Here is an 18,187-nt window from a genome sequence, read left to right on the forward strand (position 1 = left end):
AAACCGGTTTGGCTCAGTGGATAGAGCGTCGGCCTGCGGACTCAAGGGTCCCGGGTTCGATTCCGGTCAGGGGCATGTGCCTTGATTGCGGGCGCATCCCCAGTGGGGGGTGTGCAGGAGGCGGCTGATCGATGTTTCTCTCTCATCCATGTTTCTAGCTCTCTGTCCCTCTCTCTTCCTCTCTGTGAAAAATCAATAAAATATATTAAAAAAATAAAATAAAATAAAAAATAAAATGCCAAACAGGAAAAAAAAAAAAGAAAGAAAGAAAGAAAAGCAAAACTGTGAACTCCTCAGTGAGAGACATCTTGGGACTGTCATTCCCTTTATCAGTGCTGGGAACATAACTCTCCTTGGCTGGGGTAAAAGGCATTCTGTTGCGAGTTCCATCATATTCTGATTCTCATGGACTCAGCTTTCTCTCTGGCCCCTACATCTCTGCAGCATCTTAAGTCACTCACGCTGACAGTGCCCGTGTAGAAGGACCAAAATCAACACACTGGGAGGAAACTGTCTCCAGGAATCCTACTTGGCATGGGAGACGATGTTTCCTAGTGGTGACGCCCAGGTATTAAAAGACAGTTCTAGGATTGGAAGCTCGAGGCTTCTAGTTGGCTGGTTAACTAGACAGCTCATGCCTCCTCCATCCGCCATCCTGACGAAGTACAGAGGGAGGCCAGCCCAGATGGGTGCACTTCTCTCGGTGGGACTGCGTTCTGGGACTTTAGAATCCAACACACCCAGCTTCAAAATCTGGCTCTGCCACCTTCAAACTTGGGCGCTTTCCCGCGCTTCCCTGAGCCTCGCCTGGGTGGGATCATGAATAGGACCTCCTTCAACTGTTGGAGCCAAGATGAAATGAGATAAAGAGTGGAAAGCTTTTAGAACAAATTTTTGTAAAAGTGCTTGATAAATGATGGCTATTATTAATGTTATTATTATTCCCCACCATTCATTTACAGAAAGAAGTTTCCGAACTTCACACAGAGCAGAAATCTTCACTTTCCTCTCATGTTTTTTTTCTTCCCCAAAAGGAAGTAGAAATGTACAGCCAGGACAAAAATGCTGGCGCGGCTCCAAGCTGGTACAACGGTTTACTTTTGAGGTCACCATGTTTATACTGGGCGATCCTGGTGTGTCTGTTAAAGGCGAAAGCAAGGAGAAGTGCAGCTCAGACATCCTAAAGGAGTCCTCCATTTTCATTTTTAAGGGCATTTTAGAGCTCGCTCCTCAGCCCTCTCTCCTAGTGATCGTCTGTATTCTTCAGGTACGTTTTCTTCCCGTATAAATCCCACCCACCCCACTTTTTGTGAGCACGAAGATGAAGTGAACAAAGACAAATTCAATAAAGCTGCAGCTTCGGTGATCAGCAGCAATTATTCTGGAGGAACTGGATTCAGCGTCCGGGGGTGGGGCCGTGTGTGCCGCGTGCTTCCGAACGGTAAGGAGGCAGACCTGTGTATAAATCACCAGCACACTGAGCCCTCCTCCATTAATCTTTTATTCAGAAACAGACACTGTTTTAAGGGGAAATTAAAGGCAATCAATAAGCAGGCTTGCCTGGGCAGCTTATGAGCTTGAGATGCAAATATTATTCCAAATTCTAGATCCAGGGCGATTCCTCCATTGATATGGTAATAGCCTCCTCGCGTTTCTCTGACCTCAAATCCTGGCAGCTCTTGAAGCCATCCTTACTGGAAACAAAAGGAAGCGCGTCTTAGAATAAACATTTGCTAAGTGGGCTTGACTGTGCACCCCAACTTGTCGTGTGTTAAGGATGGGATTCTCTATGAGCAGGTGGGGTGCACTGAGCGATTAATATGCTTCTATGTTTAAAGCTGCCGTGGCATTCTTTCTCTAGTGTCACTTCCTGGTGCACAAGCCAGCACATGTTTTGCTGCTGTCATCCCCCATAGAGGCAACCCTTGGCCACCAGAAACAAGCAATAGTCAGATGCCCACCAATCAAAGGCGAGCACAACCAACGTTAGTCACTTGTTTGTAAATTCAGAGTCAAAAACAAATTCAGAGGATATTTATTTAGCACCCATTGTATGCGAGATAGTGTGTTAGTTTACTAGGGATAAATAATCAAACATGTGCAATGTGGAGTTTATATTTTTAGGGGCAGATGGGCAATAAACAATTTAAGAATTAAAGATAAATCAGGCTGTGGAGTGCTATCCAACAAAACTAGTTGATGAAAATGAAAATAACTGGGCCGCAGGGGAGCGGGGCAGGTAGAGAAAGGCCTCTCTGAAGAAATCACATACGCACAGAACCAGGCCAGTGACAGGAAGTGCAAAGGTCCTGAGGTAGGGAGGGTCTTGTGTTTGAGAAAGTTTCTCAGTCAAGTGCGATTGTGGTGAATTAGAGTATGTCTTTTTTTTGTGTTAGTTTTGAATTTTATTTCATTAGCTTTAAAGGTGAACAACATGTGTTTTAAATCTTATTAAACTCATTTATCTGAACATGTTTACATAGAGCACAGATACAGGATTTCAAGTAACTTATGGTAGAGGCCATTGTCCATCCTATATAATAAAGATATAATATGCAAATGGTCGTTATGCTGTGAAGCGTAACGACCGACCACGTAACGACCAGATCATGGATCAACAGGAGGGTGGGGCAGTGGACTACAAGTGGGCAGCGGAGAGCTACAGGAGGGGGTGGGGCAGCAAGCTATGAGGGGGGTACAGGGGCGTAGAGGGAGCTACAGGAGGGCGGCAGCAAGCTACTGGTGAGCTACTGGCGCACGGATTTGTGAGCAGGGCTACTAGTTTAAAAATAAGCTTCTTTCTTCCACAAAAACTGCATTGAAAGGCAAAAATATTTTCTTTTATACTGCATAAGAGCTAGATGCAAACTTTTGATGTAAATTTATTTCATTGTCAACTCTCATGCTAAAGCTGGGAGGCACAAATGTTCATAGTTCAGTTAAATGATACAAGCAAAAAGCTTCAGTTTCTCTCAGACACAAATCAGAAACCTCCATCCACGTCTCTTATGGTAGGATGTCAGACTTGATTGTCTTGCCAGGTCACTTCTTCTTTCCTTTCCCTTTTTACTTCCCTCTCCTTGCTGAAGAGTTTGGTCACTGCCTCCTGTTTTTTGTGTCCTTGTTTTTAGTTTAGGAATCACTTCCGCTACATACAACATTACTAACTTACGTGATGGGAATTGTACAAGACAGAGGCTGCCATCTTCCTGTTTAAGTTGAACCTGGACTCTGCCCTGTACTGAGGATCACGATTCAATTCTCTGGAGTACGTTTTGTTTTTCTCAAGAAATGCATTAAGTCCAACTGCTGAGCACACACCTTGAATCTCTGTAGCTATAGGATTTCAACAGCCTTACTTATGGGGATTTGCCTGCCCTCCGCTATGGTCTTCTTGTTATTTAAATAAGCAGAGTATATACAAATAAACCTGTCCTGGTTGGCTGGGGATCGCGCCGCGGCGCAAGCCATCTCTGCCCGTGCCCACTGGGGTGAGACCCGCCGGTAGAGTGTGCTTAACACCAAGCAGCAGCCAGATCATGAGGGTCTTGTGGTTATTAACACTTTGTGAAAACAAGTGTAATATTCAAAAAATTATGTCTTCCCATCAAGAGAGAGACATATCTAATCTCTAATCCCTGGGCATACTAAAAAAATCTCAAAGGTTGACTAAATATACATTTTTGAAGACTATAGTATCCTAATACTTATTAACTTACTATATTCTTACCTATCTATAATAATAAAAGTGTAATATGCTAATTAGACCAGATGTCCTTCTGGACGACCTTCCAGACAAAGTGGGGAGGTGAGGTAAGCCTGGGTCCCAAGTGCCAGAGGGAAGCCCAGGTCCTGGGTGCCAGAGAGAAGCCAGTGCCAGCAGCCGGGGGAAGGAAGGCCTATTCTTGCACGAATTTTGTGCATCAGGCCTCTAGTATATATATAAAAGCCTAAGCGACTGGAACAACCAGAACAACCAGTCACTATGACACGCACTGACCACCAGGGGGCAGACGCTCAATGCAGGAGCTGCCCCTTGGTGGTCAGTGCACTCCCACAGTCAACTTCCCCTGATCGGCCAACCTCCCGCCATCCGTCCCCCTGGCTGGCAGGCCCCAATCGCCCAATTGGGGCTGGGCCCCAGGCTGGGACTAGAAACCGGGGGTCTGTGGTGGCAGACATGGCCCCTTTCCCAGGGGGGCCGAGGGCCAGCTCCCTCCTCAGGGCTGTCAGCCAACCTCCTGTGCCAATTGGCCTGCCACCCATCTGCCACAGTGGCAGCACAGTGGTGAGGGAAGGGGGGGCGGGGAACCGTGCAGTGGCAGGGCGCCGGCGTTGGCATTGGCATCCAGGGTCCATTCCTTCCACACCCAGCCAAGTAACTGTCACCTCCTCTTCTGACCCTGCCTGGGGCCTTTGGGTCCAGGCCTGGGATGGGGAACCAGGGGTGGGCGGTGGCAGACACAGCCCCTTTCCCACGGCCATCGGCCAACCTCCCACACCCTGTTCCTCGCCCCCACCAGTAGGCCCCGATCGGCCTAGCCCTGATCAGCATTGATCGCAGGCCAGGCCTAGGGGCCCCACCCATGCACAAATTTCGTGCACTGGGCCTCTAGTATATATCATATTCTGGAACCGCATGCGTTAGCCTCAATATCTATTCCTCAAAGTCAAGCTTTCTAGCTAATTTGTTTTTCAAGATCTAAATTCATATAGCAACTGACCCAATATATGTGTTTCTTATCTTTTATGTGAAAGGAGTTTGTAAAATATCCCAGGAATGTCTTTCCAAGTGAACTAATTATCTACAATGTGAGGCTCAATCTTTTATGAAACTGGTTTTCCCGTCGAAGTCTATCTTTTTTTGAAGAATTTCTGTGACATACAGCTGGTGCAGGAGGCAGCCTCTGAGATGGCCCCACAACCCCCGATATTCCCATCCTCCTGGAATCCCCACCCTGTCCTATCAGGATTGGCTGTGTGACCAATAGAATACATGGACGTGACAGGTGCCTCTTAGGTTATCGAAGACATTGCAGCAAATCACGGGGGCACTGGCTCCTCTGAAGTTTCCGCCACCTTTTTGCCTTGGGGACATTTCCCGGGATTCCCTGACAGCCCATCTTCAGCAGGTGACCACAGAAATACGTGCCTCTATCAATGGAGGAAGTGCCCCAAGATTCCTGGGTTGTTCCCAGGCCAGAGGATCCTGGAGATGGAGACAGAATGGCCTTTCTTCTGCTCTTTTTTGGGGGTGGTTTGCTAATTCTAAACAATATCAGTATCGAGGGGGCAGGACAGTAGAGTCACTGAGGAGCCAACTGGCAAACTCTACTGCCTACTGTGTGACCACGGCAATTACTGTCAGCATCAGGTTCCTGACCTGCAAAATGGGGACAAATGAACATCTATTTCATATGGTTATCTGATCACCATGTGCATGGATTTGTGGGAAGCACTGAGCCCTGTGTGGCACATGGCACTCACTATACATATTTTCGCAAATGTTAAGAGCGCGTGATCAGTGAGTGTTTCAGGCCGTGTACGCAGTTAGGTACAATGAGGAAACTGAGTTACAGATGAGGAAACAGGCAGCTTAACCACTGTCACATGGCTTATGAGGGGCGGAGCTGAGATTCAAGGTTGTCATTTCTGGCCTAGGAGCTTTTGCTAGAATTGTGATTATATTAAAGGTGCTATGGTTAGGTCCAAAGGTTTGTTGTTGTTGTTGTTCATTCTCACCCGAGAATATTTCCCTCCATTGATCTTAGAGAGAGTGGAAGGGAGGGAGGGGGAGAGAGAAACATCAATGTGAGAGAGACACATTGATTGATTGATTGATTGATTGATTGCCTCCCATAGGCATCCAACTGGGGTAAGGATCAAAACTGCCACCCAGATACGTGCCCCTGACTGGGAATCGAACCCACAGCCCATCGGTGCATGGGCCGACGCTCTAACCACTGGTCAACACTGGCCAGGGCAAGAGTCCAAAGATATTTTGGTCTATAAATTCACACATAGAAAAAATAGTTTTCAAGGATATTTTATAAAACTTTAATAGGGATAGATAGGCGTGTTTTGTTCTAATTAGTTTTAGTTCTGTTCTATTCATCTGTGTACATTTCCTCCCACTCTTTTTTCCTCCTTCCTTCCTTCCTTTTCTCCCTTCTTCTCTCTCTCTTCCCCAGCAATAAGGGTATATAACTTAATTAATAGGTTTTTAAAACAATAAATTTAAAATGTTCCCTGTGGCTTGTCCCCTGAGGACATTTGACAATGTCTGGAGACATTTTTGGTTGTCACCACTGTTGGGGGAGGGGTTGCTACCGGCATCTTGTATGTAAAGGCCAGAGATGCTGCTAAAGGCCTTACAGCGCACAGCACAGTCCCCACAACAAAGGATGTCACTAGAATGTCCCCGAGTGTCACTAGAAACCCTACCCTAGAGCAAAGCCTCCTTTGTCAGGGGCTCTCTGCAAGGCTGCTGCACGGTGGGGGTCCTGCAGAGAGTGTGTGGGGCAGTGGCTCTGGGGCCACAGGCTAAGGACTGGGAAGGGTCTGGTGGAAAAAGAAACAAATAGAACGTTTATGGAAGCCTTACTCCCACCAGGCTCTGAACTAACTTCCCCACATCAATGTTATCGATTACAAATGGATTTATCAAATGCCCTCAGGGCAAAATGGGCTCTGGGTGGTTAAGTAACTTTCCCAAGGTCACACAGCAGGAAACGGGGAACTGGGGGATTCTAACTCAGGCTGCCTGACCCTCCAGTTCCTCCTGATGAGTGTCTGTGAAAATCCCAGGTATTCCCCTGAGGACAGCTTTCCAAACGGGCTGCCCTTGTCCCTCATAGTGGTCAGTGGGGGTCCCATGTCTTCAGCTCTCAGGATGGCCCACGTGTTCTGATTGTTTAGCCAATTCCATCCATGCCAAGCGGTGCCAGGGCATAAATTCTTGTTGCAAAATATTGGCTCATTGGCCAGGCTCTTTATTTCCCCTTAACTCAGGCTTTTTGTTTACCTGGCAAAGCCGAAAGCCCATGAAGAGTCCCCATAGAGGAGGCATACACAAGTGACAGGAAACGTGACTCGCTAGAAACAGATTGCATAAAGCCCACCTTCTTTTTCCTCTTTTTGACTCCTGTGAACCATTTTAAGAAATCATAGGAAAATAGTCTAATACTCAGAATTTTTTTAAATCCACAACCAAGGAAGCACCGCTTCTTCGGGGAAGTCTTGAGGTTAGTGTCAGTTCCGCTCAGGTTGCTGCAAGTTCATTGGAGCTCAACTTGGGTCACTGGGTCCAGAGCTGTAACCAGGTCAGACCACCAGTCAGTCCTGAGAGACTCAGTTATGTGCAGACACTAACAAAGAAAGGAGAATTTCACAGATGCTTACAGGTTTTCAGCCTCAAGGGATGATGGGTTTTCTGCAGCTCCCTGAGCTCTGTGACAAATGCCAGCCACAAGCCCAGCAGAATCCCGAGCAAGGTGATTTATTGAGCAATTTTCTCTTTGAATGGAATCTGAATGACAACCCACCAGGATCTGCCCCCTGCATACCTTTCCACTCTTGGCTCCCCCGGGGACAGCTTGACCTGGTCACACGCCCCGGTCACACGGGCCTTTTCTCCGTCCTTGAAATGTGCCACACTCCTTCCTGCTTCAAGCTTTTGCGTTTTCTGTTCTCTCGACCCACAGGGGTTTTTCCCCCAGATTGCTGGCCCTTTCTCATCCCTCAGGTCTCTGCCTGGCCTCTCCCACCATCCCCCATCCCCCGCCTCACATGGCCCAGCTCACCTTCCTGAGTGGCACCTGTCAGCTCTTGACTTCCTCCTGTCCACTCAGTCATGGCTGCTTAAAGGTCATACAGAGTACTGTCACGTGGTTACAAGATGGACTCAAAAATCATATGGACTCAATCGTGGAGTGTTGACCTATGAACCAGGAAGTCACAATTCGATTCCTGGTCAGGGTACAAGCCCAAGTGTGGGCTTGATCCCCAATGAGGGGCATGCAGGAGGCAGCCAATCAGTGATTCTCATCATTGATGTTTCTATCTATCTCCCTCTCCCTTCCTCTCTGAATATATATATATATATATATATATATATATATATATTCCATATGGCTGGCCTTCAAATCCCACTGGCCACTTAACTGCTGTGGGACTTTAAAAGATACTTAAGGTTTTGGTTTCTTAGTTTCCTCATTTGTAAAATAGGGAAGCATTAAGTGAGTTATTATATAAAGAGCTTAGGATACCACTCAGCATGTAACAGCTACTATATTGAGGTTGTCGTGAATGGATAAATTTAATTAATTCACTAATTGTAATTATAATAAATATAACATTTACAGTTCAATTCTGTATTGACTTACAAATTAACTTTTCACTTATTAGTGCTTTCTTACCTCACCTACTAGCAAAGAAAGGCCCTGGAAACACAGTACTTGGCATGCAGTAGCACACACTAATTGCTGTTCAATGAAGGAATGCATGAATGAATGAAGGAATGAGTGAGTGAGTGAAAGGCCTGCTTCCTTTTAGCAAGTGTGGTAATAATACTCCCCATGGGGGAGGGGGCCCTGTCTCTAAATAGAAACTCCCGAAAGGCTCTGCTCCCCAGGAGCTCCCTGTGGTGGGTGGGAACTCAGCAGGTGGCAGCACGCATGCTGGGCAGGCAGGTGCCTCAGTCTCCGCTGAGTTCAAAGACCAGCCTCCCAAAGGAGTGGCCTCCCACCTTCTCCCGGAGCATCGGAAAGCAATAGCCTAAGTCTTTTCATTTCTGAGCCTGAGTTCATTGGGTTGGAAGAGCTCTTTGGAAACAAACTGAAAATGAGAACTAGAAGGCTTCCATGGGAATCTCAATTAGCGAAGCGGGAGGACCTTCCAGCCCGTGGCTCGCAGCAGTATTTACCCGGTCCGCCTGGGGGGACGCCTGGATGTCAGGAAGCAGTGCTCTCCTTCCAGGGATGCGGAGGACCTGCTGGCAGGCGGCTCAGGCCCTCCCTGGGGCAAGCATCCCTTCAACAGCATCTGTTTACACAGAATGTTCTCGTTTTCTTACCACTAACCTCGGCGGACAGCAGTGTGGAGATAGTTGTTTAGCTTTTCATTTTCCATAATTCTCCCACATTTTGTCTGATGACACATTCCAAGTCTCCCTTGAAAGCCCTCACCTGGAAGTGAAGACACTGTCCCTGGGTCTTTAACCACCGCACAGGAATACTCCGCACCTCACGAATGTACCTCGCGTGGCACCTCATCTTCAGATTCTTCTCCTATTTGTCTCTAACAAGTGAATGAGCTATGTGGGTTTTTATTTATTTACTAGAGACCCAGTGCATGAAATTTGTGTACGGGGGGGGGGGGTGTGTCCCTCAGCCCAACCTGCACCCTCTCCAATCTGGGACCCCTCGAGGGATGTCCAACTGCCCATTAAATGTGCAGTCGGACATCCCTCTCACGCGTGGCACCTCATCTTCAGATTCTTCTCCTATTTGTCTCTAACAAGTGAATGAGCTATGTGGGTTTTTATTTATTTACTAGAGACCCAGTGCATGAAATTTGTGTACGGGGGGGGGGGGTGTCCCTCAGCCCAACCTGCACCCTCTCCAATCTGGGACCCCTCGAGGGATGTCCAACTGCCCATTAAATGTGCAGTCGGACATCCCTCTCACAATCCAGAACTGCTGGCTCCTAACTGCTCGCCTGCCTGCCTGCCTGATTGCCCCTAACCGCTTCTGCCTGCCAGCCTGATCACTCCCTAACCACTCCCCTGCCAGCCTGATTGATGCCTAACTGCTCCCCTGCCAGCCCGATTGCCCCTAACTGCCCTCCCCTGCAGGCCTGGTCACGCCTAACTGCCCTCCCCTGCAGGCCTGGTCACCCCCAACTGCTCTCCCCTGCAGGCCTTGGTCCCCCCCAACTACCCTTCCCTGCAGGCCCGGTTGCCCTCAACTTCCCTCCTCTGCCAGCTTGGTCACCCCTAACTGCCCTCCCCTGCAGGCTTGATTGCCCCCAATTGTCCTCCCTTGCAGGCCTGGTCCCTCCCAACTGCCCTCCCCTGCTGGCCATCTTGTGGCAGCCATCTTGTGTTCACATGGGGGCAGTCATCTTTGACCACATAGGGGCAGCCATCTTGTGTGTTGGAGTGATGGTCAATTTGCATATTATTCTTTTATTATATAGGATAGAGGCCAGCTGGTTTGCCCTGAAGGGTGTCCCAGATCAGCGTGGGGGTTCCCTTGGGGTATGGGGCGGCCTGGGCAAGGGGCCTGTGGTGGTTTGCAGGCCAGCCACGCCCCCCAGCGACCCAAGCGGAGGCCCTAGTATCTGGGACTTATTTATCTTCTATAATTAAAACTTTGTAGCCTTGAGTGGAGGCCTGGGCTCACCAGGGTGTGTGGAAAGCTTGGCTTCCTCCATTGCCGGGGAAACCCAAGCCTCCTGCTCGCTCTGTGGCCGCAGCCATCTTGGTTGGGTTAATTTGCATACTCATTCCTGATTGTCTGGTGGGCGTGGCTTGTGGGTGTAGCAGAGTGATGGTTAATTTGCATATTACTCTTTTAGTAGATAGGATTTTTATTGACTTCAGAGAGGAAGGGAGAGAGAGATAGAAACATAAATGATAAGAGAGAATCACTGATGGGCTATCTCCTGCACGCCATGCCCTGACCTGAATCCAATCATGTTCATAGGTCACTGCTCAACACCTGAGCCACACTGGCCAGGCTGGATGAGCTATGTTTTTAAAAACTGTTAGCGATGAAGAAACAGAGGCTTGGCATCTTGACCAGGTCCATGTAGCTGGCAAGTGGCAAAGCCCAAGTTCAAAGTCAGGTGTGTTTGGCTCCAAACCCTGCCCTCTTACGGCGAAATGGGAGTTCTAGAAGTGAAGCTTTGAGTCAATACTGGCATTTATTCATCAAATACACATTGAGCAGCCATGAGGCGCTGCGGAACTGGACCTAGCTGTTAACAACCGCAAAAGAGATGAGGAGGCAGTCAAGTAGCAAAGAGACCAGGCTGTCCGCGCTCTTCCCATTGGTGGTAAGCTTTATGAAGGAGAAGGCAGGGCGAGGAGGCGGTGGGGCAGGGTGGGAGAGTGAGCTGTATTTTAGATAGGGCAGTCAGGGAGCCTTTCTGAGAAGGTAATATTTGAGTAAAGAAAGAATACAGTGATGGATGAAGCTAAATGTCTATGTGGGAGGAAGCATTCCGGGCAGAGGGAACAAGACTAGGCTGATGGCCAAGAGGCAGGCGCGCCCCTGGCCTGGTAAAAGAACAGCAAGGTATGGGGAAGTGGGAGATGAAGTTAGATAGCTATTTCTATAATTTAGAGGCATTTTTATTTTTAAGAATTGACCCATTCTACTAGTCTTATCATATAAAGGTATCGATTAGAAGCCCTTTGGGTGCAAGTAGCTGAAAACTCAACTCAAAATAGCTAAACAGGAAGGAATGTTATCATCTCACATAAAGAAGAAGGCTGGAAGAAAAGTAACTCCAACCAATTTAGCAGTTCAGTAGCCTCTTGAATAACATGGATTTCCCCCCCGTCTTTCCATTATGCCAACTGCAGCATAGTAGCCTTGTCCTATCAGACTAGCTCTCCTCATGGCTGCAACACCACTGCATAGCTCCAGCCATCACATCTTCACACAACAACATCCAGAGGCAGAAAAATAACTCTTCAGTTCCTTGAGTCTTTCTTTAGGAAGGAAGAATCTTTTCTCTAAGACTCTTTTCTCTCAAATCTCATTGCCTAAAATGATGTCACATATCAATGCATAAATTAATCATTGAAAAGAGGAAAGGGATCCCCCTGAGTAACTTACACTAATCAGAGTTCACCTCCTAGGGCGGGTACAAATATTCTCTGAAGCATGTGCCACCGTGAGGAGGACAGATATCTGTTAGGGAAAAGGAAATAGCCATGTCGTAATTGGTAGACACTGCTAGCTGCTCATCAACTATCCTTTCTCTTCTTTCTTATGAACAGGATCCGAATCATTCAGGGTGCCATTAAGCCCAGCTTTAAAACAAAACAAAAAAACAAAAAAAAAAAAAACTTGATTTCCCTGACTCCCTCGCAAAACTGTTTTTCTTAATAAAAAGGCAAAGATTCTGCCAGCATGGGCATCTGTTATCTTCTCTTCCTCTTCCTGTATGGATATGTCCCCCTTCCCGCCATGAACAGTCATCATGGAATCATGAGCTGAAGGCCACATGCATAGGACGGTGGGGCAGGAAGGCAGAAAAAGTCTGAGTTTAATGATTTGCTAGGAATGCTCCAGCAGCCTTGGAATCTAAGACTTCTTATTATGTGAAGGGGAAACATCCTTATTGGTTAACCCATTGTTGGGTAGTCCTTCCTACTGTAGCCAAGGCAACTTGTTGTTAGGCAACCAGTAATATCTGCCACAGAGAGAAGCCTGGATGTTTCCTATGAGGAAAGCTTGGAGAGGCCTTTCCTAGTCCAGCTGGCTCAGCAGAGCTCAGGGGGCAGCTCCTTCTCAGTATACAACAGGGTGTGCGGAGCGGCATCATTCATGCCCGTAACTTAGCCAGGGAGCACGGGGAGAGAAATCCCTTTACTGGCTCCTATCAGCCTCCCAACTCCAAACTACACCTTGGGTTTTGACTCATCCAAAGGAAGGAAGTCATAGCTAACATGCTCAGAGAAACAAGAAGCTATCATCCTTGCCTCCTGGTGATTGAGCAATTAAAGATGCCAGCTCAGCCTCTGCCCCCGAGCTTCTTCCCAGTGACAGGAAGTCGTGTGCTCGTCTGGAACCAAACTTTACACTCATCTGGTGGCTGAAGAAATACATTACATCCTCTAAGAAGGCAGGAGAGACAACACAGGTCGACAACTTACATGGATTTGTTGAGCATAGTTTCTTAGGGGTTAAACTTAAAGAATTTAAGAGAATCGAAATGCCAATGCTGCCCTTAGGTCTACATTCTATTTAACAATCATCACCAATTAATTAATCCAGTTGATCTTTTTGAGCACTTACTATTTGCCACGGGTGATGCAACACATTTTATATGGAGTTTTCTCATTTACACCTGACAGGTCTGTGAGAGAGGAGGAGTTAGTATTCCCATTTTACAGATGAGAAAACTAATGCAGCGCTGAGATGCACATGTGGGCTACTTGACCCCCACACTAACATGTAGCATCACACATAATATCTGTGAGCCCCTTCACACACAGGGAAAGGCATTTCCTGAATTTACTGGTATCAACTCTATTTCAATATAGGGCTCATTGGAGACAGCAGTCCAAGGAAGTGAGTTTGCTGAGGACATAGCTTAAGAGTACAAGTAATTCAAGCACCAACATAGTTCGATGATAAGAACTGAAGACATGATCTGTGGCTTATGAAACACCAGTGCCTTTTCTGTGCTATATCGTCCACAGCATCTCAAAACGACTCCCTCGGCGGTTGTTCCCTGTCTCACAAGGGAGATTATGATCCAACAAGAGGCAAAATCTATCTCATGTTTGAGTTTGCCTCCCAGGTGCCGAGTAAATTCAGTGTTTAAACCTCACTACACGCCTCTGTCTGAGGTCAGCAGCATCGTCCTGGTTGTTAAATGGGAAAATGGAGACTTGAAGGCATTGAGGATGCAGCCCAAAGTGGCAAAGCTAGCGTGTGCGGGAGCCATGACGTCACCACAGACACGAAGGTGGGCTCCACACAAAGGCACTCAGCGGGGAGAAGTGCGTGTCAGCTGAAATCTGGCCCTCCCTCCACTGGCCATGTGGGGGCCCTGAAGGTCGCCTGGCCAGCCACCCACCCAAAGAGGCAGCTCCTGCTCCAAGGGGCGCCTTTTTCTCATCAGCACAAAGGTTGCTGATTGAGCTGAGTGTTCATGGAGCCCTGGGAAAAGTGAGTGAAACCTGTATTCATCATCACCAGCCTTGGACAAGCTTCTTAGCCTCACTGTGCTTCAGTGTTCTCCACTCTAAATGGGGACAATAACAGCATCTACCTTATAGGGCTGATGTGACCCTTAAATGAATTCATATTTATAAAGAACCTGTAACAGTATCTGACATCAAGGTATAAGTGAACTATGATTGTTATTTATTACTAGAGGCCCAGTGCACGAATTCATGCATGGGTGGGGTCCGGCCGGCCCTGCCCCAATCGGGGCGGATCGGGACTGGACCTGTTGGGAGGAGGAGATGGTGGGAGGTTGGCCAGTTGGCTGCCTGGATCCGGGCCCAATCAGGGCCCCTTATCAGGGCTCCGATCAGGACTGGGCTGGCTGGGGGAAGGGGCCGCAGGCAATTGGCCAGCGGGCCCTGCCCTTGATTGGGGTTGGGGGGCCGATTGGGAGCCAGCGGCCTGGGGGAGGAGCCATGGGTGGTTGGCCGGCCAGCCCTGCCCCCTATTTGGGTTGGGGGGGGGGGCGATCAGGGGTGGGGCCAGCCAGGGGGAGGGGCTATGGGCCAATCAGAATGATGGGGGCCCATAGTGGGTGTGGCCGGCTGGGGGGAGGGGCTGCAGGAGGTTGGCTGGCCAGCCCCACCCCCTATTGAGATGGGGTGGTGATCAGGGTCGGGGCTGGCCAGTGGAAGGGGCTGCAGGCCAATCAGGATAGTGGGGGCCCATCAGGGGCATGACCAGCTGGGGGCAGGGGCTGCAGCAGGTTGGCTGGCCAGCCCTGCCCCTATTGGGGTGGAGGGTGTGACCAGGGGTGGGGCAGCCAGGGGGAGGGGCTATAGGAGGTTGGCTGCCCAGCCCCACCCCCTCTTGAGGTGGGGGGGTGTGATCAGGGGCAGGCTGGCAGGGTGGAGGGGCAGCGAGGTTGGTTTGCATGCCACAGTGGGCATCATAGTGACCAGTTGTTAGGTTGTTATGGCCATTACGATAGCTGCCTTTATATATATATATAGATTAGTCTTATCATTGTTGTTTTCACATCACTTTGTACATGCCTGAAACCCATTACTGCCCACCACCACCACTAAACTGATCTGCCTGGTTTGCATGGGCTTTTCTTTGTCTTTCCTGAAGCAAAAACTAATAGGTCGTCCGTCCATTTGGACATCTAGATGCTGCCTTCTGAGTTACCATTATAATGAAAAAAAGACAAGTTTTGGGTCAAAGTCCACCCTTAAGACAATTTAATCTAAGAGTTAGCCGGGAAATGAGATTCCACCCCATTCCTTTGTTTCCGGCTCTGCTGCAGACCTGCTGTGTCACCATTGTTTTGCATTCGTGATTCAGTCTTCCTTTCTGTAAAGAAAGGCTCACACCCCCTAGTAAAAGGGAGCCTGCCATTGTCCAGGAGTATTATCTGTGTCTGCGGAGTCAGGCCCCACCCACTCACGGCCGTCTAGTGTGGTCCCTCAAGATCAACAGCTGCACAGTCACTTTAGGTAATAAAATAAAAATAGACCAGTTCCTGGCAGGGCTTGCAAAGGCTCCTGGTGTGTACCTGATGACAAAGGTAAAATTAGTCCCTTCCCCAAAGTCTGAAGTAGGTATTTGGGTGAGTCATGCTTACGTCAACTGCTTCTTTGTATGTTACTGTGCTCTTGGGATTTTTCCCAGAACCTTTAGCACAAGATGAATCTGGAGATGCTTAAACTCCACCTGAGTAAAACCTGACGGGAACTATACCTGCCTTCGCTGAGGAGGGTGAGCAAAAAAGACTGGGAACCCCAACTGCTCCTGGCCCAGCGGTCGGCAAACTCATTAGTCAACAGAGCCAAATATCAACAGTACAACGATTGAAATTTCTTTTGAGAGCCAAATTTTTTAAACTTAAGCTTCTTCTAACGCCACTTCTTCAAAATAGACTCGCCCAGGCCGTGGTATTTTGTGGAAGAGCCGCACTCAAGGGGCCAAAGAGCCGCATGTGGCTCTCGAGCCGCAGTTTGCCGACCACTGTCCTGGCCAATTGTGTGCATGCATGAGTTAACCTTTTCAACCTTTCTTTCCTCATCTGCAACATGAGGGTTGCTTATTCTGACAGCCTCCGGGTTGCCATGAGGAGCAAATAGGAAACAATATGAGAGTTGTGCTTTGAAAAAGACAGTAATGAAATTTAACGTTTGGATCAAGCTTTCAAAGGACCTTTTCTTTATCTCCTCTGATCAATGGAAACAAAATTTCTTGCATGCCCGTTTTTGAATTGCAACGCACAAAGGTGGGCGCTGGTAGACTTTTTCCAACACAATTCCGAACGTCTGAAAACCTCGAGGACACTGACAAACGTCTGCCAATCGGAGGGGTACCTGGTAAAGTTAAATCTCAGCCTCGAGAACACGTGCTCGCTTCACAAACCTCATCCAGCCCGCGGCGCGGGTTCTGTACTCTTTGCGGGCGCAGGGAGAGCTGCGGTAGCTAAGCACGCCCTTCTCCTGGGAAAAGGCGGCTGCACGCGACTGGGGGAGCTTGAATTCCGGGCGTCTGTGCAAGCCTGTGTTCCCCACTTTCACCATCACCCCTCAGCACCTCCTTCACTTCCGATTTCCGATTTCACCCGATTTATAAGGCACGAATTAAACAAAGGGAACACATGATCTAGTGAAACTTCAACACAAACATACTCTGACAGTAGGAAGGCTGGTTGACTGGTTTGCAATAGGTTAACCAAAAACCCAAAAATGTTCCTACGTAACCTAAAGGCTGCTCCAGAACTGAAGCCCTCACTTCGTCTCTGAAAAGGGGCTGCTTTTTAAATGTGACTTTCTCTTTAACATTCAAAGGTATGATTTGGGGCTTCAATCTAGTAGGATTTGTGTTTTAAAAGATAGATTATAAAAAAACCAAGATGGCGCCATAGGTTAAACACCTAACCCGCAGCCGGGCACAACAATTTCAAAAATACAACTAGAGGTCAGAACGGTCATCGTCCAGAACCACAGGAAAGCTGGCGGACTGAAATGCCCACAGCTGGGGAGAAGGAGAAGGCCACGGGGACAGTCGGGGGAGCCGCAAAAGCCTGAGGTATGGAGAAACGGACGGAGACACGAGCACGCGCGCCTGCGGGGAGGATGGAGCCGGAGAGGAAGGGGTGGCTGACGGCCTGGCCGGCGTTCACTGGCAGGAAGGAGATAAAGGCTCCGGATTGCGCTGAGCGCCGGCTCCGACTGCACTGAACCCCGTTACGGGCGAAACCCTGGGAAGCCAGGCGCAGGCTGGGGGAATGAATCTGGGCTGTGGGGCGCAGGCACAGAGGAGCGGCGGAAGGCAGAGCTCCAGAGGCGCGCGCAGGAAGGGGCGCAAAGGACGGACTGTTGCCTGCGCCACTGAACTGCCCTAGCGGGAAGGAGACAAGGGCTCCGGACCGTGCTGAACCCCAGTTCCGACTGCACTGAACCCCAGTTCCGGGCGAAACCCTGGGAAGCCAGGCACATGCTGGGGGAATGAATTTGGCCTGTGGGGCAGAGGCACAGAGGAGCGGCGGCTCCAGAGGCGCACACGGGAGGGCGCGCAGAGGAGGGACTGTTGCCTGCGCCACTGAATGGCCCTGCTGGGAAGGAGACAAAGGCGCCAGACTGCGCTGAGACCCAGTTCCAACTACATTGAAACCCAGTTCCAGGCAGCGGGCGAAACTCCAGGGCGCGTTTCTCTCAGAGGTGTTTGCAAAGAATACAGAGGGACACAGACACAGGAGCCTCATGTCTCCTGCACAGCAACTCTTCCTATATAGACAAAGAGGGTCCTCATGGACAATTGGCCTGGAGGACAATTCCTCCTAGTGACACCAACAACAATCAAGACTTAACTGTAGATACTCACTCAGTTTCGCAACTGCGCCGCCCCCGCAGGCCGCCCGGCCCGGGGCACTGGGGACGCCGCGGCGGCAGCGGCGCCCGGAGCCCGGCGGCCGCCCAGCGCCCATCCCCGCCGCGAGGCCCCCGCGCGCCTGGTTCCGCGGGCCGCGCGCCCCGCACACCGGACGGAGGCCCGGGCGCCCTCTCCGTGCACCTCCCGGCGCCACTAGACCTCAGTAGAGTTGACTGAATTCAAGGGATTAAGAAGAACAAATTGGGGAATTCGAAAAAGATGACGGCGGAGGTGAAGGCTGATGTGTTGCCTCACATGGCAGTTTCGGAAATACAACTGGAACATGGACTAGTGAGGGTGGCGACTGCTGCTCGCGTCTCCCCAGACCGGGCGGCTGCTCCTCTCAGTCAGCACCGCAG

General features: G+C 49.3%; 1 long non-coding RNA gene and 1 pseudogene across 1 annotated transcript; both read right to left on the bottom strand.

The window, feature by feature from the left end:
- Window positions 1–2,972: 2,972 nt before the first annotated feature.
- LOC103285756 (signal recognition particle 19 kDa protein-like) lies at window positions 2,973–3,490 on the bottom strand (annotated as a pseudogene).
- Window positions 3,491–7,191: 3,701 nt separating this feature from the next.
- On the bottom strand, window positions 7,192–9,275 carry LOC129151008 (uncharacterized). Its single transcript, XR_008557810.1, has 4 exons — window positions 9,186–9,275; window positions 8,924–9,042; window positions 7,803–7,939; window positions 7,192–7,367 (listed from the first exon to the last, which is right to left on the bottom strand). It is a non-coding gene; the product is annotated as an uncharacterized LOC129151008 (long non-coding RNA).
- Between the last annotated feature and the right edge of the window lie 8,912 nt (window positions 9,276–18,187).

The sequence above is a fragment of the Eptesicus fuscus genome, chromosome 12, assembly GCF_027574615.1.
Source record: "Eptesicus fuscus isolate TK198812 chromosome 12, DD_ASM_mEF_20220401, whole genome shotgun sequence".
Classification (NCBI taxonomy): domain Eukaryota; kingdom Metazoa; phylum Chordata; class Mammalia; order Chiroptera; family Vespertilionidae; genus Eptesicus; species Eptesicus fuscus.